Source organism: Gymnogyps californianus, chromosome 7, assembly GCF_018139145.2.
Source record: "Gymnogyps californianus isolate 813 chromosome 7, ASM1813914v2, whole genome shotgun sequence".
In the NCBI taxonomy this organism is placed as follows: Eukaryota; Metazoa; Chordata; class Aves; order Accipitriformes; family Cathartidae; genus Gymnogyps; species Gymnogyps californianus.
Window position 1 is genome coordinate 27,607,469 of NC_059477.1, and position 22,638 is coordinate 27,630,106.

Genomic DNA, 22,638 nt, shown 5'->3' on the forward strand with positions numbered 1-22,638 from the left:
TACCATGACAACCGGCCTCTGTTATGACATCGGTCTTGAAACAAGCCCAGGCTGATGGTTTTCAAAGTTCCCGCATGTCTCAAGCAGTCAGAGGGCTGCCTTTGTGCCCTCTGTTCGTTCCTGGCATGCCTCCACGGCTGAGAGGAGGAGGATAAAGTTTCCCTCTAATGAGGGCAGTGGGTGCCTGCCTACATTTTTATGTATTAGTGAACCAGAGAGAGATTAAAGGAAAGAGGCTCCACTAAAGGATTAGCAGATTTGGGTATTCAACTATCTCTTTAAATTATTATCCCTAATTATGAGTATGATGAAAGTCCACTTGGTAAGGGATTAGAAAAGAGTCAGATGCAGCTCTTGGAGGTCTTGTGCTACCGCCTGGCTCTGGGGAAGATCTTGATGTTGTGCTTTTGAGTGCTCCACTCTGCTCTTTCTTGTTTGGGTGGAGAACAACTCACGTAAAGGGGGGCTGAGGTCCTGGTGTTCCCTTTCCTCCCCTGTGAACCCAGTGAGATGTCCCATGTGTAGGAGAAGACAAAGGCGAGCAGGACCCCGTCCCCTTCCTGGCTCCTCACCGTCTCCCTTTGCTTCAATTTCTGACTGGACATGGTTTCTTTGTCTTCCCACATCACGACATGATCAGAGCCTCACCATCGTTTGCAAAACCCTTTGGGGTCCTCACATATGCTCCAGACAGAAAAATTATTGGTATTTAAAACCCACTCAATTTTTGCTACATATAGATCTTTTGCATCTGCTACATTATTTTCCACTTAAACGGCTCCAAAGTGGTTTGCCAGGACAAGACTTGGGTTCCTGCTGCTGACGGGGCTTGTGGTGGGAGGGAAGAAGAAGGTGACTGTCACCAAAGACACAACAGCTCCAACAGGGCCAGACACTGGAAGTGCTCGGGAAACAGGTGAGCTGAAGGACAGGGACTTCTTCCTAGGAAGAAAGCTGAAATTTGGGCAGGAGATAGGACTAACCCACCTATGCCTGCAAAGTGCACACAGAGAGGTTTTAGGTCATTTTGGGCATCATTTTGGGGGTGCTGAACCCCCATTTTCCTGGCAAGCTAGTACATTCCTTCCTGGCAGCCTGTGGGGTCTGGAGTAAGAGTCAACCATGATGCAGAGCTGAGCACTGGGGACCAGAAAGGGGTCAGAGCTCAGAGGCTGAACAAATTAAGCTCAGACGCTCTCTGGGGAAGGGTGAGGCTGAGCAGGACTGGGGAGGGGGAGAAGCAGCTGGCAGCCATGAGCCTGGGTTTTGTCAGAGCCTTGGTGGTACAATCCCGTGGGAAGAGCAGACCTTGCCGGCAGCTGGGAGAAGGACCCTACAACCCCGTGTGAACCGTACCTCGGGACAGCTCTTTGGGAGCCCCAAACCCAGCTGCAGCAGCCTGGGCTCTCTTGTGGCTGCAGTGTCGCGCTACAGATTTGACTGAATAATTTCTTTTTTGGGTGTTGGGTGTTTGGGGTGGGGGAGGGGAAGGTAAATCACTGGCAAGAATTCAAAACACAGCAATTAATAGGATTAAAGTGTCATGTTGTACAGGACTGCGTACACAATTTACAATAATGGGAATTGTAATTGTAAGTTCTCCCAGCTGACGGAGAAGGCGCAGCTATGCGAGTCAGAGTGCCTTATCCAGTACACCACAGCATCTCTTTGGGATGGGGAAAAAATGAGCATCAGTGCTTGGGAATGGCATCATTTTGGGGGAAGAGTTGTTATATAGGCTCATAGAGGAAACCCGGGTGGTCCCAGGTGGGGAATGGAAACCACATCCAAACCAAACATCATCATCACTATCAGGGCTGCAGAGCTCCAAATTATGTCCTGGTAACCACAGCAGTATTGCCCCCAAACAGTGATAAACATGGCTTTGCTGAGCTTCTTGCTGAGGAGAGGGGAGGAGGAGATCAGAGAGGAGGTGAGAAACCACATTTTGATCACTATGGCTCAGTGGAGATACGTGCTCTGCTGGTTTCTCTACAGTGATGACCTTAGGTTTGTGCATCTGGTGGAATAAGATTGAATGATGTGCAAGGAGCTCTACATAGCGGGAGCAGCAGCGTGGTGAATCAAAAGGGCTCCTCATACAGAGCTACAGCCAGTGCCCTGGATATCTCCCCACCTCTGTCACTGCCCTGTCTGCAAGGCATGGTGGCTCCATGGTCCATGTCTCAATGGGAAGGTCTTTGGGGCATGCTTGGGGTGGTTAATTATTAACATCATAATCATGAGCCAAGAGGTGTCAGTAATTGGACTCTGCCACTTCATTTCATCTGCAGCACATAAATTTGGGGTTTCCCAGCACAGGGGGATCGGTGCCAAGCAGGGCTGGATTTTTGGAGGGTTTCTATGTTGGGGACCTCTCTGAGGTTGGCTACAACATGAACTCCTCTTGGGCCCCTGCATGTGGCTGGCACCCAAAACTGGTTCTCCTGCACTCCCATGGCCATGGACTCAGCTGCTTCCCAGCAGCCAGGAGGAGACCCAGGCTCTGTGTCATCACCTGGGTAAATGGCGCATCCTGAGCAATGGTATATTGTCCCCAGCCTGGCTGGTGTGGGAAGCACCAGCTGGGTAAATAAACTAAGAAGCCTGAGAGAGGTGATCTGACCACTGTTTCTACAAGCTTCATCTCACACCATTAACAACAGAAGCTGAATTTTACCTGTTAGTTTGCAGTCCTGGGGCTGATTTTGTGGTGCTATTGTGTGGTGGCAGGTTCGGATTCAGCTGGGCTGACTGAACCAAGCCCCTGTGCTCTGCAGCATCACAGTAATTTATACCAGCTCCAAGGTCAGCGTTGTGGGAGCAAGCACATTCAGGTGCGATCTGCCACTTTTCTTTGCCAGAAAGCAGCGGAGCTTCCCATAAAGTGTTCCCTCACTACCACATAGGTATAGTCCAAAAAGGTCTCACTTTTCCAGGAAAAAAGCCAGGATTATGTTCCCCATAAAGATCAGCCTTGGCATCACCAGGTCTCCAGTTGAAAATAGGGTCAAGTCAGTCCGTACATTATCCAGTACATGAGAGCTGTGACCTCTGGATCAATAGTTCCCAAATTAGGGGTCCTCTTAGCCAGTGGGGTCACAAACCCCTTGAAAATACATTCCTAGAAATAGGGCTATGAAATGAACCCAGCGGTGCTGTAGGAAGTGGATCATCCATGAGAAAGTCTGGATGTAACAGGGCTAGAAACTGCCACCACAAAGAAAGCTGAGATTGTCACTGAGAGGGAACAGGTCCCGTTGGCAGGGGAGGTGGCACAAAATCCGTTTCCTTTAATTTCTGTGGGAGACACTCACTGTAGACAGGAGCAAAAAATGTGTCCTTCACCTGACACTAATCAGCAGTTACCAGGATCTTTATGTAAAGATCTGCACAAAGGCACTGCAATATTTGGGGGATGCCAGGGGCAGAGGGTGGGCTAGATTTACTCAAATCCAATTTAGGAGAGATTTTTGTGTGTGTTGACTCTGAAATTCACAGCAAGGACAGAACAAAGCTCATGCAACGTGAAGGCCTCACAGGAAAAAAAAAAAACAAGTGAGCAGCTCAGCATGGGGGTTTAATTCCCTATTGTCAAGGAAAGCTGGAAAGCAAACCTCCTCCAGCTCATGATGTGCCCACCTTCCTGCCAGGCTGGTCTGTAAAATCTCTGCCTGCAGCTGAGACTCTTCCTAGCTCCATGCAGTTGTTGCTCCTGTACCATTCCAACCTGGACCTCTTATGTTGTGTTTTCAAGGTGCTGATGGAAACCTGATTCATAGCTCTCAGCTGAGGAGCTGGGTCTGTGTTTAATGAAAAGCAAGAGTTAGGAGCAAATATTGCCTTGGACGAGATCAGTTGTTACAGGTTTACATTTTTTTCAACTAGATTTATACCCCTGTCCAGCCCTACTCCGTGTCTGGGGGTTACTGCTGCAAATAATTAATAAATAAGTGAAAAGCTGGGCTGAGATTCCTGCATTTAAGCAGAAACCGACTCCCTTTTGGGCTAGTTTTCTGATGGCCGGCAAGGAACAGAACAACTCCAAACTCCCTGTCCCTTTAGCTGAAGGCTTTTCCACCATGTTTCAGTAACAGCATTCAAAGTCACCCTCTTGCTGATTGAAATGTTTCACAGATCGCAGGGCCTTAAATGAGTTGTGTATTATGAACAATAAATTACATCACAGCGATGTGTTTAGGCGGGTTCAGCCTAAACATGAAACACTCCTTTTCCTGAGTCAGCAAGTTTTCCCGGATAACTTTTAAGACCGTTTGTGTTTAAATGTCATCTGCACAGAGGATCTGGGACCTGTCTCTTTGAATGCTGAGGTCAATAACTGCCTACTGAATGCTGGCAAGAGCAATAAGGATTTTAGTTATCCACACTCCTTTTGCCAGGCAGATTATTGCTTTGTTCACAGAAGTTGTGTGTGGTTTGGGGGTGTTATAGGGGATTGCAAAATATGCCAGGAGGCTGCAGTGTTTGATGGCTGGAGATCTGTACTGGGTCTTGAGTCCTGGGTTTGACTCTTAAGTCCATATTTAGTCCCCTGAGGCATCTGCCCTTCCCATGCCTCAGTTTCCCCAGCAGTAAATTGGAGACAGTGGCTCCCCCTCCCTATAAAGTGCTATGAAGTAATCCTGAAAAACAACTCATATGAGAGGAGTTATATTTTCAATACTGTGTTAATACATACTGCAGTACGAATCATTCGGTAGCCTTACATATAATTATATACCCTCCTTAATTATTGAACAGATGCTTTAATAAAACATGCAACAAATAATTCAAAATCTATTCAAGGAAAAAGATGTGCAAAAATTCTTCCTGTAAATATGTACAAAAAATAATTTGTGTATTATTTAAAAATCAGAGCAGTCCTTTGCTCTATCTATAGAGAATAATTGAATAGAAAAATATTGAAGTTAGTAAACAGCAAATTAATAATTCACATAGTATTTACAGTCACAGTACACCATATTTTCCACCAAGTACATGTTCTCTTCTCACCAATCGACCAAAGAGACGCTGCAGTCTAAGGCACTTGTGTCTGGGCACTTTTGTGAGCCATTTTGTGACTGGGGGATGCTGCTGTGGGTGACTTGTCAAGTTGTCCAGCTGACATTGGGGCTGATGAAAACCTGCCAAGACGGAAAGCCAACCCCTGACTAGAGGTCTGCAACATTTCAGCTCCAGCATCCGGAGCATCGTACAACCCCTGCTTCGTGTGAGGACTGATGATCTCATTTGCATGCTCTGCATCCTAGTCCCGTTATCACAGACTGAATCCAGTTTATGGCACACAAAGAAATTGATTTTAAATTATTTTCCTTGCTCCTAGCTCTGCAATGGTCAGTTTTGGAGGTGATTGTCCTATGTTAACATTTATTCTTCTCTGGAATTGTCTGAAAATCTATTGCTTGGCCCATATGAAAATCTGTGTATTGCTCAGGAAAAATGAGAAGTCATTTAGGGTTCTCATTAAAAGAGGAAATGGAGGTAGAAACCAAATTTTGCCACAGACCTCCTGTGGGATCTTGGTGAATCCCTCAGAGCCAGCCTGAAACTGTCACTGCAGTGTGCAAATTTGGGGGAAAAAAAGGAACAATTTGGGTCACCTGCTCTCCTGAGCCCCCCTGCCTGGCCCCCCGGGGGCAGTGCCAAGAGGCGTGCACCCTCAGTACCCAGATATTGGGTGCTCAGGGCTCCTCGGCGTTGAATCAGCACCGCTACGGGGGTGGTCTGAAAGCAACTGCTCATTGTGGAAACATGAGATGGTGTCTCCGGAGCAGCTTGTAGACAACCAGGTTGTACCCCCAAAGGCAGCCCCATCCAGCAGTGGGGGCATCACCTCTCCATCCCTGTCCCCAGCCGTGACACAGGGGAAGGTATCCTCACACCTCACAACACGCAGTGGTGCAGGAGGAGACATCCCACAGGCAGTGCTGGGCCAACCTCCATAGGCAGCTGTGACCCAGCTGCCAGACACCAGGCTGGGCATGTCTGCACCTGCCTGCAATCCCCCTGTTAAATCAAACCCCCACAGCTACGGCCGGGGAGGCGATTGCTGTGGCTTAGACCTTTGCTTTCAGCTCCCATCCCTACAAAAGGCTGAAGCCCAAGAGACAGACAGATTTAATGTAGGCAGCCCTCTGGGGAGGGTTTCAGACCTCGACTCAGCAGCTTTTGGGCCACTTCGGTTCGGATCGGCTCCAACCTTCCACTTTTTCTAATGAAAGGGCATGTCTCTAGAGTTCAGTACATTTAAAAGTGGGTTTTTTCGGTGCTAAATCTTGGGGGAGAAGGCCATTTCAGAGGCTCTTTGAACAGGGTTTTCTAAGATCTAGATTTCTATTGTGTCCCTTCTCTTTCTTCAGATCTGAAAATTAAGTGCTTCCTGACTTCTCCAGGAGTTTATCCTCAGAGTGGTCAGATGTTGCTTCCTTTCTGAAAACCCAGAGCATTCACAGCATCTGTGAGCTCAGGGGACTGGAATCGGGGAAAAAAAAGTGTTTTTCCTTTCTAGCTCACTGGTCTAAATCCTGGTCAGCAAATGCCCACATGGGGTGGTCCTGTCAGAAGACGAGCTGAACCTTGTTTCTTGTCCTGAGCCCTGGACGGGGCAGTTTCGAAGGAGCAAGATGCCAAGATGTGCTCACAGATAGGTGTTAGTGGGGCTGGGATGGAGTCAGGGAGCTTTTGAGGGAGTTGGGAGTTTTGGTGAAAGGGGAGCAAGTGGTAGGTGACTCTCCAGCATGGGCTGTGCTCAAGGAGAGGCCAGGAGCAAGGGAACAAGCCTTCAGCCAAGAGTTAAGAGTGCTAAAGCCAAAAGGGTGGAGGTGTTTGTGCTGAGCAGGGAGAGAAGGAGCCGAGGCCGCGTTTGCATGACTCGGAGACATCAGCCCTCAGGGGTGCGTCTGGATCCGCTGATGAGGGTGGGGAGGGGAGTCACGGGGGATCTGCATCGGGGTTATTTCTTCAATCAGGTTCCTCCTGCGTTTCCTCTTGGGAGCCCCTGACTGACAGCTCTCCAGCAGGGATTCGTGCAGCGCTGTCAGTCATTCATTACTGCTGGAGACGTTACGTGCTGACGGCCGCCACTGATGAGACCGCAAAGGAGTGGGGGGAGTCTGAGGGACGGGAGGTACATTTTACTCCATCTATCATTTCCCTTACTTGCTGGGGCTCACATGACTTCATAGCTGACAAAGACAGGGGTATTATCTTCAGCTCTGTGACCAGATTTTAATGAGGCAATTATTTTATTTCTGCTTTACATTCATTGAATGCCTGGATGCAGAGAGGAGGCATTGCACAAGGATTAAATCATTATCATCAAACCTGCCAGCAGTGGCAAGCCAGAGCTGCTGTCCACACTTCCTGTCCCAAATCTCCCACAGAGGCTGTGACGGCCACCTTGCCCCAACCCACAGTCAAGAACTTCAGCAGGGGATAGTCAGGTGGTTTGGGGTGAAAGTTGCTCATGAAAACCAACTTCTTACCCTTCAGGGTTAAGACTGTAAGACCACGGAGCATAAAAGGCAGCCATGGGTTTCACAAATGTTGCCTTGCCATCTCATCAGGTGAAGGGTCTGGGTACAGGTTATGGCTGGAGACTCCACTGGAGGCTCTTACATGGTGAGAGCTGGTGGGTCTAAGTGTAGAGATGTGGTCAAGCACCCACTGATGCCAGCAGGGACTGGCCCTAGACTGCCTCAGATGATAGCAGTGAACACGGGTTGTCCTGAGGGTGCAGCATGGATGTACGTCAAGTCTATCCTGGCTGAAATGACCCTTTTGGTTCATCTCTTTTCATGCATTTTCTTGGACACTCACAACCATGTTAGGGAAAGCAGAGGAAAGTGAAAGGATGTGATCCACATGGCAACACCTGCTATTTTCACTTCTCCATGCTCTCCCACATTTTTAGTTCCCATCATCTGTAACTGCTTGTTCGGGTGAGGTCCTCAGTCATGGCCTTGCCTTGGTTACAGGGCAGTGCCTGGAGAGAGGTGCTGCAGGGTTTGTGTGGTTTGTCTCTCCTGGCACCCCTGCAGTTGTCCACTCATGGATACAGTCCTGGCATTGTCCCACTCTTTGAGTCCCACGTTGGCAGGTGTCTAAAGTTAGGGGACTGGTTGTTCCTGGCAGCAGTATCTGTTCTACCGTCCAGGTGGGACCTTCCCTTTTTTCAAGGGGATGGTCTACTCCTTTATAGTTTTATCACTGGAGATAGATAGACTCCATTACTACCATGAGTAAGGACCCTTTTCTGGGCCTTTGGCATGTATTTAATATATTTAGTGTCTGTTTCATGCTAATGCTGCTGTTTTCTTTTGCTCATGAGAAGACCAAAAGAAGAACTGAAGCAAGATATAGATTATTTTCTTCTTTGTTCTCCCAAAATATAAAGGACATTATTCACAGTAAAGATATAAAGGACATTATTCAGAGTAAAGATATATTTAAATCAACTGAAACAGAAAGTCTGTCTCCTCCTCTATATACATATAATGCAATTTCAGCTGCAATTTAAAAATGAGGAAAGTTATCCCTATAAAAGCTAATTATATTCAAAGACGATTAGTGTAAACGAGATGTCAACTGATCAAAAATATTTTTGCATTTATAAAAAATTTAAATTCTAGTCAGCCTGATTGTGCAGGAAAAAGCCTAAAAATATCACATCTCAGATTTCTTGAGACATAATTTCTGCCATTGAGATCGGAGAAGGGAAATTTCCAGGTGCGCAGGGGAAGGTGAGCACACTGTACCCCATATACCTCCAGAAATGTCTAGAAACCAAGCACTATCCCCATGGATTAATAATGGATATGGCACAACGAGGAAGTGCCAAAACCAACTTATTTGCCGTGGCTGGTTAATCGTTACTGCTACGGCTCCCAGCCTGAGACTCTTAACATCAGCGTCATCACATCAAAAAGCAGATGTCCACATCTGCCTCAGCCTCCATTAGAGACAGTGAGCTGTAGGACAGGCATCATCTCACCCAAAATAAGCCAAACAAACCCTGCCCTCTCTCACGTGTCTTGACTCGCCCCTAAACCAGGAGCCCAGGGAGACAACCTCAAATGGAGATGTCTGCATGGGAGCACTGCACATTAGATGTGATAAATCCCACCCTCAGTGTCTCTCAGTCAAAGTGTTCCTCTTGCTGTCAGTGCCTTTCTCAATGTTTCTCTCCATTTCATGTTTTAAAAAAGGCTGATATTGCTACTATCTATAGGTTATGCAAATGAAACATCAATTTTTTTCCCCCAAAATACCTTCCTTTGCTGTGTTTCTAGAAAGGAAGAAGCTAAACAACTAGCTCATCTTGGCTTGGCAAAGGAATTATAGTGGGGAGTATAGGGTAGAAAGCTATAAAATCCAGAATGGAGTGGAGTACAAGAACAAGGAACAGTTAATTATTCACCACTTCTTCCAATACAAGAGCCAAAGGGTGCCCAGTTACCAGATAACAGGTCAAAAGGCAGCAAAAGGAAGCACAATGCATCAGCTGAGCAACATCCTTGGCATGTTGCAGGAGGAAAAAGAAAAAAAATGCCTGAAAGAGGGATTAGGAGTTATTAAAATCAGTGGTCCAGAAGTGACCTCTTTCAATGAACTTTTGGTCTGACCCTGTTCTTATGAAGACTGTCACTGTGAAATGTTAACCCCAACCACTGTTATAACCCCAAGAGGAATACTAATTAAAACACAGTTGTCCAGTCCAGGGCACACTGTGCCCAGTAGTGATGGGAAGAGATTCAACAGATATTGGTGGCTTTAAAGGCAATATCATCTTCTGTCAAAAAGCAAAGGAGCCCAGCTGGACTCCAGGAAATGGGAAGCTGATCTGCTGCATGGCCTCAGGCAAACAATTTCCTTGGTATTGCTCCTGACCCTGGTCTGTCTTACTAATATGATGGTCACCCTGTAGGGCAGGAGCAATCTTTTACTATTTGTCTGTTCGGTTCTTAGGAGAAATCAGCCCATCTCTCAGGCAGTGCCTCTCATTGTGCTTGCAATAGAGACCCAAATTGGCAATAATTATGTCTATTATGGAAAAAAAAATCCATTCCACTGTGTATTTTACTCTGCATATTTGAAGCTGTTCCATTTACAGACACCCTCCATGTGTCACTCCACTTACAGACTCTGATGCAGATGGTCCAATTATTTATTAATCTGGTTTTAAAATATCCTCAGAGTGTTTCAGCAGGAGACACTTTCTTCAAGGTCCCAATTTCAGCAGAGTCAATAAGAGTTTTGCTGTTGAATTTGCTGGAGAGCAGGATTGAGGCTTCTTTTGTCCTTTCTGACCTTCCCTTTCACATACTACCAACATCTCTTAGGCCTGGGAGAGGCAGTTACTCTGCTGGTGCATTCATATTTTTAAGATGTCGGAAATTGAAAGGATTAGATCTTAAATCTTTGCCTGCATCCCTAGAGTGCCTTCATACTCTCACAAGCCATGGCAGCATGGATAAGAAAAAGCATAAAAATTTCTACGAATTAAGTGTTAAAGAGCTGGGTTTTTTTCTTTCTGCCACATGTCCCAGAAGATTCAGGACATCTGGGATCTTGGCTGCAGGCCTGAATGAACTGGGTTTAGTGGCAGCCCCTTGGATTTTGCCCCCCCTCTTTACAAGTGTGTGAAGCCAACCAGGTGATTCATCCAATCCAGGCACCACAGCTGAACTGGGCATCACTATGACTCAGGGTTTTCCCTTGCTGTGACATGGAAGATGTCTCACTGCAGAATAAGCACAGTTAGCCGATCTGCATTAGCCAGCCATCAAGCTAGCCACCAGCCATATTCATGGGCTAGGACATGTACGCTGCACTGAAACCCAAAGGCCAAATTCACCCAAACCATGGGGGACCTCAAACATCAGCTGGGGGATTGTGCCCTTCCTCTGCAAAAGCAGAGGAAGAAAAGTGCGAGGAAACATTCACCACCTTGTTGCTTTTCCAGCACCATTAGTTGAGTACTGTTGCCGATGCACTCAGGGGGGTGATGCACCGAAGGGGTCCAGAAAGCACTCTGAAATCTGTGCCTGCAACCTCCCACTGGCTTCACAGGATGAGGTCTGAAAATAGCCATAGCCTTCAAAAGATCACAGCAGAGAATAACACACACAAGACTTTCCTGTTGTGCGTCCTGTGAACCTGAGGTCGTGGTATGACTCTGCTATTGCCAGCCTGAGCACACCTGGGAGAAGGACTGCCTTGTACTGAATGGCACCGAGCGTATTTTAGAGGTCTGAACCTCTGCCTCCAGTTCAGTGCTCTGCGCCGCGTGCAGGAACAGCTGGAGAGGCATAGAGGAACAGGGCAGCAGGCTTCCCCAGGACAGGTCCTTATTTGGCCTCATATCCTGACCTGCCTCTCAAAAGTACCTGTCATTCAAATCCCATCATTGCAAGGTTAAGCTCCCTTTTGTTGCACCAAGTGAGTAAATTTAGAAACAGTTAGTTAATCAGTACATTTGTCTTATGCCCATTAAATTACAGGGCAGCAAAAAAGGTTTCACGGGAATAAAACAATCATTGTGGAAAATGAAAGGAGCTGTTTGTTTAATTCCCTTTTGTAATGAATTGTTTGGACAATGCAACATTTGAACCGATGAGCAGGAAACAAAGGAATTCTGCCATTAAAGAGAAGTGGAAGTCCTCCCAGCGCTGCCGCCAGCGGATGGGGCGATCCTCCCCCTCCCAGCTCCACAGCTTAGAGCATCACTGCGTGAAAGTGCTCACTGCACCTCGGGTCTCAGAGGGAAACTCAGACAAGAGGGACACCGAGGGCATCTGCTTTGCTGAAGGAAATCTTCAGTTCATCTGGGCTTTTGCTGCTATTCCCCTTCGTGCTTTTCCTCCATATTTTTTTGCTTTTTGTAGCCAGGGGTTTCAGTCATTTAAAGACCCTTTGGCTTTAGGAGTGGCTCAGATCCTTACCCTGCCGCTAAAGCAGGCAGGATGCGAGGGAGCAACATGGGGTTTAGTCCCAGATGAGACTTGGGCAGGTCTGGAGCTGATCTAGTGTGGAGCAATGCCAAAGGTGTGGCATCCTATTATAAAATCTCTCAGTCCCTAATGCACGAATATTAGAAATTTAATAAACTTTTGAGGCTTCCACCTCAAACAGGCTGGTCTCACAAGGCTCCAATATATACCTTCTGGTACAAATAATATTCCTACACTTGCTGCTGTAAAGTCCTGCACACATCAGAAGCAGAAAGACGTATGTTTCCTTGTGTCTGACGTCCCTGCCCCTAGAATAGAGAGAAGGTAACTGAGCTCCTTGAGGAAGTCTGGTATCTGTGTGTCTGTAACACAAAGACTTGGTGTTGTTGCTGAACATACAGTGATTTTGAATGACCACGGTGCTTCTGGGCTGAAAAAGACAAACGTGATCCTGCAACACTGTGGAAAACAGTCTCCCTACCAGCTCTCATGCAATATTCATACCTCTGTGTCTGGCTACAGGAAGGGCTGGGCTAGGACAGCATAAGGAGCAGACCACCCATGCTTAAAGGGGAGGCCATCAGCCCAGAAGCAGTGCAGAAACAGGCTACACACATAACCACAGTGAGGTGGTCTCATGAGCAGGAGCTCAGGAGTCCAGGAAAAAGAAACAGCTGACAGGGGACCTGATTTATCCCTGTAAATATGCAAGAGAGGGGGAATTCTGGGGAGGGGAAAAAGAGCTGTTCAAGCCCCCAAATTATTTTGCAGCAGGAATATTTAATATACATAGAGCTGGAATGAATTTAGGGTGAAAATCATAAGCAAGTTTCTAAGTGACCAAGTAGGAAGGTTTTGAAAGAGCTTTCCAGAAGGAGCTGGGGCATTAAATTGAACTGATCTATACAACATGCAATAACAGGAGGCTGGAGCTGGCTGCTGAAGCTATCTCTTCAGTCTTATATCTGTCTGTTCAAAGCAGGCTCCAATTTCTTAATGTGAAGGCATTTACCTCAGTTAGCGAGGGAAGATGTGTGGCTGGCCACCAGCCCATTGGCCTCTCCCTGTAGCTCAGATCTGCTTCCCATGGTCTGCTCTCTCTGAGGTTGGGCTGGAGGCTCACAGTTCTTGGTCTAAGGAGATACTGTCAAGCTACAACGCAAGGCAACAAAAACTTCTGCACCAAAGAAACTCCTTCCTCTAAAGTCAAACCCAGTTGTGCTCTCTTTCTGGAAGGGCCTCTCTTGAGTGCTTTTAGGCTTTTTTCCTCTGGCTGCAAGGATAAAGGTGTGTTATTCCTAATACAGAAGCAATCCAGAAGAGGCATCCACAGAATGGTAGAAACATTGTGGCTCATGACACATGAAGGCTAGATCAGAGTCAATGCAAGAGAAAGACCCTTCCCAGCCCAGGAGAGCATCACCCAGGCTAACGTGGACACTTGTCATGTGGGAGATTTTTGTTCACTTTCTCCCATTGCTTCTCCTTGAACTTTGCGAAATGATCACTCTCCCTCCCTGATCTTGCAGCTTTCAGCAGGCCATATGCACAGTGGGGCTATCTGTCCCTCTCCAGCCTTTTTGCTGACTTCTAGCATGGGTATTCCCCTGTGCTAAACCCCCTCTGGGTTTTGTGAATCTGAATCAGGACAAGCGATCCTCAAATCAGCCACAATCACTGAAAGCAACCATCTCCTAAGTCACACACACACAAGGGAACAAGTAAATCTCAAATTGGTAAACAGCTTATTGCTCATTTAATATTATCACTCAGCAAAGCTCCCAGTTTGCTAATACACCTGGGTGATCTTGTTACAATTACTGTTGAATTGCGGAGGAGCATCCTCCAAAATAGTTCCAGGTAGATAGCACTTGCCTGGCAGACAGCTCTGAGTATCTCCCAAGTTAAATGAGTACTGTTTCCACCTAAATAGGATCTAACGAGCCATTCAGGAGAATAGGGAAAAAAGTCTTTGCCCTGAGGAAAAGCATCCCAAAGAATTCAACAGCATCACCAGCCTGCTGCTGGCAGGGCTTGTCTCTCAGATAATACAGGCTAAGATAGTTTTCTTAAAGTGTAAAGGAAAACACAGAATTAGGTGGAGGAAGTGGGGGTCTTTGGGGTACAGATTTCATAATTGTTCCCAAGAGTCTCAGTCTTCAGTTTCACAATATCTTATCCTGTCACGCTTGCAAAAAACATCATTAAAGGTGGATTGTGGTGGCCCCAGAGATTGCTCCCTGCATTTGCAGGGCGCCCAAGACAACAGGTCAGAACTGAGTGATGGCTCATCGCAGGTTCACAGTAGTGCAGGTAGCAGTGTCAGTGCTGCCGACGACCACTTCACAACTCACAAAAGCATAGAATTACAGCAAAATCACAGAAAAGAAGTGAGTGCTTACCTGAAAGGCTGCTGGGTTGTGACAGCATGTTTCTGTGAGCCTGGGGGTAGGGCAGGGAGATGTAGTTCTCCATGCAGTCCCATAGTCCACAGCAGGGTTTGCAGAGAGCAGTAATGGCTTTCATCAGCTGAGCTGATACAGGTGAAAAACTAGCCTGACCCACAGAAAAACCTATGTCAAGTACAGGCCAGATACAGAGGCTATGAATTAATCTGATTGTACAGAAAGAGGTGAGGGTGGGCAGCCCTGGGAGATAGTGGGGTGTTAGAGAGAAGCGGGAAAGGCTGCAAGCCCCAAATAGAGAGAGGGAAGGATGCTGAGCACCAGGGGTGAGCAGCCCTGTTATTGTGGGCCTTAAACCTGAGAGAAACAGTGGTTCATGGACAGGAAACTGATTTTTAACCCCAAGGTCATCTCAAACTCTTGAGGATCAGGGAAGAAAAAAAAAATCCAAGCTGGATCGGCTCTCTGGTGAAAAATATTCCCTCCCCATTGACTGGGTGTCTCTATGCAGGTTCGTGGGAGAGGGAACAAGTCTGGAGCCTAAAACACAGCAAGGATGAGGTAGGTTAGACATAATCCAGCATGCTTTGTATCTATGGCAGTCCCATTTTCTAGTCCTGCACTGTGAGGAGCAGAAGGTCTCCTCTAGGGACTGGAGAAATGCGAGGGGCTTCTGAATCACAGAAGCTTAAAGATAAAATGTGTTTAGCATCAGCTTAAAAAGCTCATGCCAGCTCCCTGCTCACATTCAGCCATTAATCTGCTCTTGAGACATTTTGTACCTGAGAAACATGCAGAGTAAAGGTGGATGCAGGAGGAATCCCAGTCAGATCAGTTCAGAGCTCATGTTTCCATTTGCACCTGGCTGCATTGTGGACCAGGGCCAACAAAGCTGTCCCCAAGGGCTCCAAAGTGACCCCTGGGGCTGCCCAGCCTAGGGGGGGGCGGGCGCCAAATTCCTTGATGAGAGGGTGGGCTTAGGTGTTTTCTGGTCACCGCAGGCTGCCAGGTGACTTTTTTCTTCCCTGAGACAATAGCTGCGATTTAGGAATAAAGTTAGTTTGTATTTTGTTATTAAACACTTAAAATACATGCCTGGGAATGAGCTCACAGAGCATATGCAGGCACTGCATGCCCACCCAGAGACAAGCAGAGGAGACAGGGGAAGGGGAGGCTGAGAAGAATCGATGGTACCTGCTCTCCATAGGACTGCAAGACCAGTGAGCTAATCCTCCTAGGGGGGAGGTGCAGAATAACATTGTCACTCTACCAGGGAAACCAGTCCTGCATGACTCAAGAGTAACGTATCACAACCCACTGAAGCCAAATCAAGGCCATAACATTGCTGCCTAAAAGGGAGCACAGCCTCCTTCAACCCTGCTTCCAAGGACAGGCTCCCTTCTATGTATCTATCCCTTCCCTGGCCCCACCAAAGACTTCAGTTTTTCCCAGGTTGATTTTCAGCCAGATCAGCAGAGCTGGCCAAGTGCACAGCCACCCAAGTGCCAGCAGCAGCACCAGAGAGCCAGCAAAAACTTCCCAGATGTCTGTGTGACCCATAGTAAATCCATGCCCAGCCACCTCTCTGCTTTAATAGATGCTTAAAAAGTACCTCTTCACAGCTGCTCTGAGAAGCAATTCAGCTATGGAGGCTCCACTCTTGGGGACCCTGGGATTGTTCCTGGGCAGGTAGCCTGAGACTCCCCAAGAGGAGGCCCTGCTGCCTCATCCAAACCCTAACCCAGCCTTGCTTTCCGCTCTTAAAGGGTGTACACAGGATGCTCAGCTGTGTCTGATAACGAGGGACAGGACTGTGGAGATGAGCCCAATGGCTTTCCACAGGTGTCTTTAACCAAGTTAAAGAGAAGGCTTGGGTAGGAGAAGTCCTGGGACACTTTTTAGAGAGATGCAGTACTGCAGCAGCTGCAGGTAGGCTGTGATGCTGTGTGGTCCCTGCTGAGGAGGTCTGAGCCGGAGAAGCTGCAGGTTCTCCTAGGACTGTATTTTAGGGAGTTGGGCTCCGGGAAGTGTTTTCTACTCTAGCCAGGATGCTTTTAGTTTTAATTCAATATTAATACTTAAAAAGAAAGGCTGTAATAGGACTGTTTCATGTTCCAAGGCACTTTAGGATCCTCCCCCCTGCTGCCCGGTGGGAACAGGGAAGCTTTTCTATATGTGTGACGATCTCCATAACTGAGTATCAATGTGCAAAAAGCCTGGTTACACCTGCAGCGATGATGGATAATGGTGTTTCCCTTGTAGGCCCTCGCTCCCTGTGTCTGTCCCCAGATATTGGCCCCATCATCTTTCACGGCTGTGCCATATGATGTTTCTCCTGAGAGAACAGTGCAGGTGGACATCACATAGCGTAAGCAGCCGTCTATTGCCATCTCCTGACAGTCTGGGATGAAAAAGGAGAGATCAGTGTATGTAGAGAGGTCATGTAAAGAGCAGACAGGGAGGGAAGGAAAGGTTACGGCAGGGTCAGTCAGTCAGGTTTGAGTGACTGCCTTTGCGTATCTGAGCTTGTTTCATAGTTAGTACAGGCAAAATACTGGGTTTGCTTCTGGAAAACAATGTGCAAGGGTCCGTACAAAGCTGGGGACAATGCAAAGCCCTGCTCTGAAGGGCTTGCGCCTCAGGACAATGAGCAGGTAATCAGCCCTGAGGTCCCCCTGCCCGAAATCCCAAGACCCGAAGCAGATAGATAGGCAAAACATCACCCAGGTCAAGGCAGGACTGGATCTGCTGGCAGTCTCGAGGCAGCGTGACTTTAACACGTTCAGTCCTAGCAGCGGTTTATCCCTGCCTCATAGGGAAAACCAAATAACAGATCTCCCTGGGCTGCCACCTCGCTGTTTCTGCACAGCCGGTGCCGCTATCGACTGCGGCCAGCGTGCAGGCAGCACCGGGCAGGGCTCTGCGCGTGCTGCCAGCCTATGTTTACTCCTCGCACCACAGCTCTCTGTGTTTCCTTTGCAGTTTCACACCTCGCTCCCTTTCATCACATTACGCCGAGGTAACCGCTTCCCCTCTGCCTTCCCTTTCGTGCGCTCCAGCCCAAGCGCTGAGCATTGCCTTCACATGCCCAAATTACCTGCAGGCTGTGCAAATAACATCATTCCCGCGGTGACAAACGTGCCCATATTTCTGGCTCACCTTGGGGAAACTCTCACTCAGCTTATGTCCCTGTTTCCTTGCAATCTAGTCAGGTAAGGGGGGAGGCAAGCTCCCCTCGGTAACTGTGGACAGATCTAATAGTCGCAGGCTTGGATTATTATTTTTTTCCTATTAAGCAATGAATTTAACCAGAAAACAAGCTGGTCAGGAGCAACCTGGGCACCCTGCTCTCTGTTTGTAATATAGCCAGCCCTGAAACACGTGGCAGTGCAGCAGAGCACGTTTCAATACCTGCCCCCTGTGTGCTCACGTTCATCAGTGCTGTTACCAGGCAGACTTTCATCTCTGACATCTCCAAAGAAATTAAAGAAAATAAATTAAATTAAAAATTCAAAAACTGTTGCTCTCCTCCCAGCAGCAGGAGGGCAAAATTGCTGGAGATCCTGGACAGCGAAGCCCAGGATGCAGGTCCCACCTGGAGATCTGGCTCATCTTCCCCAGCTGCTGGCAGAGCCCAGGGATGGTGGCCAAGCACAAGAAGGAGAGGATCTGGAGGACACAGAAGGAGCGTTTCCACCCGCCAGGCCCTGGGGCTGTCAGAAGTCCTCCAACTTCTCGGGATGATTGCAAGTACCCTTGCCGGCAGGCACCACCAGTTTCATTTCCTGCTCGCTGCCCCTCAAAAAAAAAACTCCGAGTGAATTTACTGCCTGTGGAAATGTGTGGATATGAGAGATGAAGGCAGACGCAGCTTGGGCAGGAGCCATGGATGCAGGCGCCATGCCTCTGCCAAGGCACCTCGACCCCGCTGTGCCATCCCTGGAGCCAGGGACCTTGCGGAGCACCGGCACTTCACAGAGGCTTGCATGGTAGCTGGAGGTACTCATTTTGGAAATGAAGGTAAAAAAAATCATCTCCCACTGCCCGTTCCTTTCGGCAAGGACACAGAAGTCAGACTGAGGATTTGTGTGTGAATGTATTGAATAAGAGAAGCCCTCTGACTTGGTGGATGTGCAGTAGTAGGACAATTTCTTTTCCTTCAAAGGCTTAGTTTGCTTTCACATAATGCTGACAGGGGACTCTGAAGGACACCTTCCACTTAAATACCCCTGTGGGTGGACAGGGCTGCTGCATGGGATGGGACCTTCCTCCAGAGCGGACGTGGGCTGCCCCAGTGCTCAAGGCTGGGACATGCTCTGACTGCCAGAGCAGCAAAGACACGCCAGTGAAGATCAATGTCCATGCAGACCAGTGGCCAGCAATGTTTAATCATTTGCTCTTCAACAGCCTTGTTTATTCAAGATCTTAAAGCCCTCAACAAATGCAGATAAATGAAGTCTCTGGTTGGCCATGTGCGGTGGGTAAGAGTCATTACCCTGATACACAGAGCAAGGATCCCTACGTGGAGATTGCCCCAAACCCAACAGCATGTCATCAGCAGAGCTGCAGGAGAGAGAGCCAGGGCCAGGACCTGCTCTGCCTATGCCGACCTCAGACGGCTGTGCTTCCCAGTGCACTGCAGCCCACGAGGAGCATCCGCGGCTGCTGCAGATATTTCCCATTCCTGGAGCATCGCCGTGAAGGGTGATGGCTGGCTAATGAGTTTCTTTAGTCTTGCCTGAATGCTTTCAGCTCTGCAGACACAACTTCTCAGCGTTCGGCACCAAAGAGCAGATGAGTAGCTGATTACACACTACCCTGCCCTGAACACAAATCTCAACAATTAGTGGGACTTCTTCCAGGTAATACGCGTCTGTGAATAGTGATCATTTCTGTGCTCATCTCTCCACCAACCCCAGTTCTGCAAAGGCAAGAAAAATAACCCAGGAACTTTCAAAAACCTCTTAAAATCTTCATGGCATATCAAAGCCCAGGTGCGCCACACTGAAAGATCTCAGCTCTTGGCATTTCTAGCCCTGGCCACTTTGCACCCATGACACCCCGAGCAAAGCAATGAGAACAGCATCCCTCTTTCCTCTTCTCTCTGATGGCCCAGTTGGTGACCCTCTTGCATCCCAGCTGCTTGCAGCATGAACGATAGTGAAGGAGTAACTAGTCATGCCAGAAGACAGCAGGTCATCGTCAGGGAAGCAGGCTGGCCAAGCATCACACTTCCATGTTGCTCCATGGAAGTGGAGCTTAGTGCACCAGGAAGTGGAGTAGAGCAGCTGGGTGGATGTAAAGGACAATCCCATCCTAAAAGCTGACTGATTAGAAAGACAATAAAATCTCCACCACTGGAGAGAGTGGTGGAGCGGTGACCCTGTGCAGCTTGAGTGGCTGAAGCCCGTGGTCAGTGCACACCAACTTTTCGTTCCCAACACTGCCCAAGAGCAGGTCGAGCACCAGTTTCGTTGCTTGTGCCTTTGGCTTCATTACCAAGGCAAAAGAAAAGCCTGGCCAGGAACAGGCACTTGACCCTTCCTGTGCGGAGACACAACTTGCTAAGGGAACTGTAAGTTGTTACAGAGGAGGTATGTTGTTTCAGAGGAAGGCAGCCTACCCCCTAACTAAAGGAGGATGCTGGAAGACCTGTCACAGCCCACTCTGACTGGACGTAGTTCACCGAGTTAAATAACCTAATCCAGGTGTGGCAGGAGGTACCTCACATGGCAGAAACAGGTTCTGTGTCTGATACAGCAAATCCCATGGGGAGGGAGCAGGAGAAGCAATTTGACAAAGCACAATAAAGACCAACAACAGAGAGGCTAATAATTCCTATTTCAATAGGGCATCTTTCGTGCTGAAGGATACAAATGATTTGGCCACTGCTTGAAATTCAGCCACCTCTGGAGTGGAACATAGCCGTGCACAACATCTGACATTGCCTCAGTATTGATGTATTTGTTAATATGCAAATTGCCAATCAGTATATCTTCAAAAGGTTATTGCAGAGTCAGACGATAAACCAGCCCTATGTAACGCTTAATATCTTTACACTGACAGTGCTGAAACCTCAGAGCCATGGCACTGTTTATATATACACGTCTCTGTGTGTGTATTTCACTCTTACACACACTATAAAGCTGATATTGTTCTTGTGCAAAAGGAAGACCAAAAGAAAAAAATAGAAAATGGCCTGTGTAGCCCACTTTACTGATGTTATGGCTATTCTTACATTTATTTCTACCTTTTCTCCTCTCTGTTTTATACTCTGCCTGCGAAGGGGCAAGCTGGATTCCCCAGCTGGAATAGGAAAACGCAACAAGGCTTTTCACCAGGAGGTATATGCAGGCAAAGACTGAAACACATGGATTCATGCAGCTTCTTGTACAGCAGGCCTTTGGCCAGGGCAGCATTGAAAATCAGAATTAATGTTGTGCAGCTTCCCCCGGGGACAGTGCAGCCAGCGCCACCAGTACCTTCGGCTCTATCCTCTTGAGCTGCTCTTGGCTGGAAAGTTGTCACGCAAGGCAAAGGGATTTGGGGATTAAGCTGCCTGTTCTCCTTTCCCATGGTTTATTTTGCTGCACTTTGACTAAGCAGGCCTATGGGTTTATGAGCTCTAGACTACGCTCCTGCGGGGAGGATGGTGCTGAGAGTCGGCAAGAGCACGCTCGCCCGCCTCCCAGTCCCAGCCTTTCCCCAGGGGACTTCATCTACTTTTCCAGCACCCAGGGTGCCTTGAAAGTAGAAATCAAGTGAAGGGGCAATGTGACCACTCTTGCCACGGCCAAGTGGTTTGAGACTCCCTGCTTTTATCCCCTCCCTTATCCCATCACTTGCTCCGGCTGCTCCACGCTGCCACTGGCTCTCCCATCTAATTCGCAGCCCCCTGACTCCCCCAGGCATGACCCTGAGCTGTCAGCCCTGCAGACACCTCCCACCTCAGCCCCATGGGTCCTTCCCCAGATCCCATTGGAGAAGTATTACCAGCGGTGGTTGGGTTGGCCTGTTGGGGTTCCTGAGCGGCATCTGTCGTCGCTGCATGAGTGCACCCTGCAGGCAGCTGCTCTGCTGCTGCTCCACCCGCCAGCTCGGCAGATACCTGCTGAAGAAACACTTTATATTTATGGCTGGTTTTTAGCTCACTGCCAGTAAAGGCAGTTCAGCCTCACTCTGTAACTGCATCATTTCCAAAGGAGGTGCCTCTGCCTCCAGCGGACGTTTGTGCCAGCAAGCATTTTGACTTTCCGCCAGACATTTAAGTGACCTTATGGCAGGATTGGAAGGCAAGGCTCTGGAGCTCCACCACCCGTGGTCCCTCAGGGCCTCTATTCTCCCCTCCGCTGCCTCTTTCGTATATTTTTGTTCAGCATCTCTGCTTGCAGGGTTGCCTGAGATGTTAAAAAGAAATGCCTTCCCCACTAAGACAGTCTGTAGTAATAAGGAACTTGATCTCACATAAATTGGGATGTTCTGAGAACCATTTTAATTTCTGCTAATCGGCAGATGAAAAATGAATTACTTCAGATGTCATGTCCTACTGCACGAGTCTCGTAAGGTTTGGAAAAGCCGTAACAGAGTTACTCAGTAATTGAAGGGCTCTACATGAGTGAACTTTGTAATTGCATATTCTTCTCCTCGAGTCTGGGAAGCAGAAAGGAAAAGCGGATCAGGCCACATCTTAATGAAACAGCTCAGTCCCGCAGTGCTACCGAAGCTAAAAGTAAACAAACCTTGCTCATTATTTTATATCGCAGCTCCCAGGCTGCCGTGGCAGCCCTGTGTGTAATATGCTGTCTCCCACTTCACTGCCCCTCCACCACTTCTGCTTTCAAACCTGTGCCAGGCTGCCCTCAGCCCCAGCGGCAGCCTTCACCCTGGGTGCACCCCAGGCCAGCGGCTGTCCCCGTCCCAGCACTACCCCATGCGGCAGGAGACACAAACGGCTTTGGAGACAGATATGGCTTCGGAGGGTTTCCATCTCTGAGCTGCAAGTCCTGACTGGCCTGGGCGGAGCAGGAAAAGCTCCTGCATGACCATCCCCATCCAGACCTGTTGGGGCAGCCCCTTCTGCCAAATCCCTGTCTCTGCTCCCAGCTGGGAAACGCTGCCTTTGAGTACTGGAGACGTGCTCTGCGTTTCTGTCTGCACCTTGTTATTGGCTTCTACTTGTTGAACATGCACACAGCTCCCCCAGTTCCCCATTCCGCTGCCCTCGGTCCTGGCTGGGGGTCACCTGAGGGAACGGGAACCCC

At 48.3% G+C, this 22,638-nt stretch overlaps 1 protein-coding gene and 1 long non-coding RNA gene across 2 annotated transcripts in view; one reads left to right on the forward strand and one right to left on the reverse strand.

Annotated features, from left to right (window-relative positions):
- Nucleotides 1-22,638, forward strand: part of MARCHF4 (membrane associated ring-CH-type finger 4) — a 103,878-nt gene that overhangs the window by 40,776 nt on the left and 40,464 nt on the right.
- LOC127018202 (uncharacterized) lies at nucleotides 15,166-16,049 on the reverse strand. Its single transcript, XR_007766723.1, has 3 exons — nucleotides 15,990-16,049; nucleotides 15,572-15,611; nucleotides 15,166-15,414 (listed from the first exon to the last, which is right to left on the reverse strand). It is a non-coding gene; the product is annotated as an uncharacterized LOC127018202 (long non-coding RNA).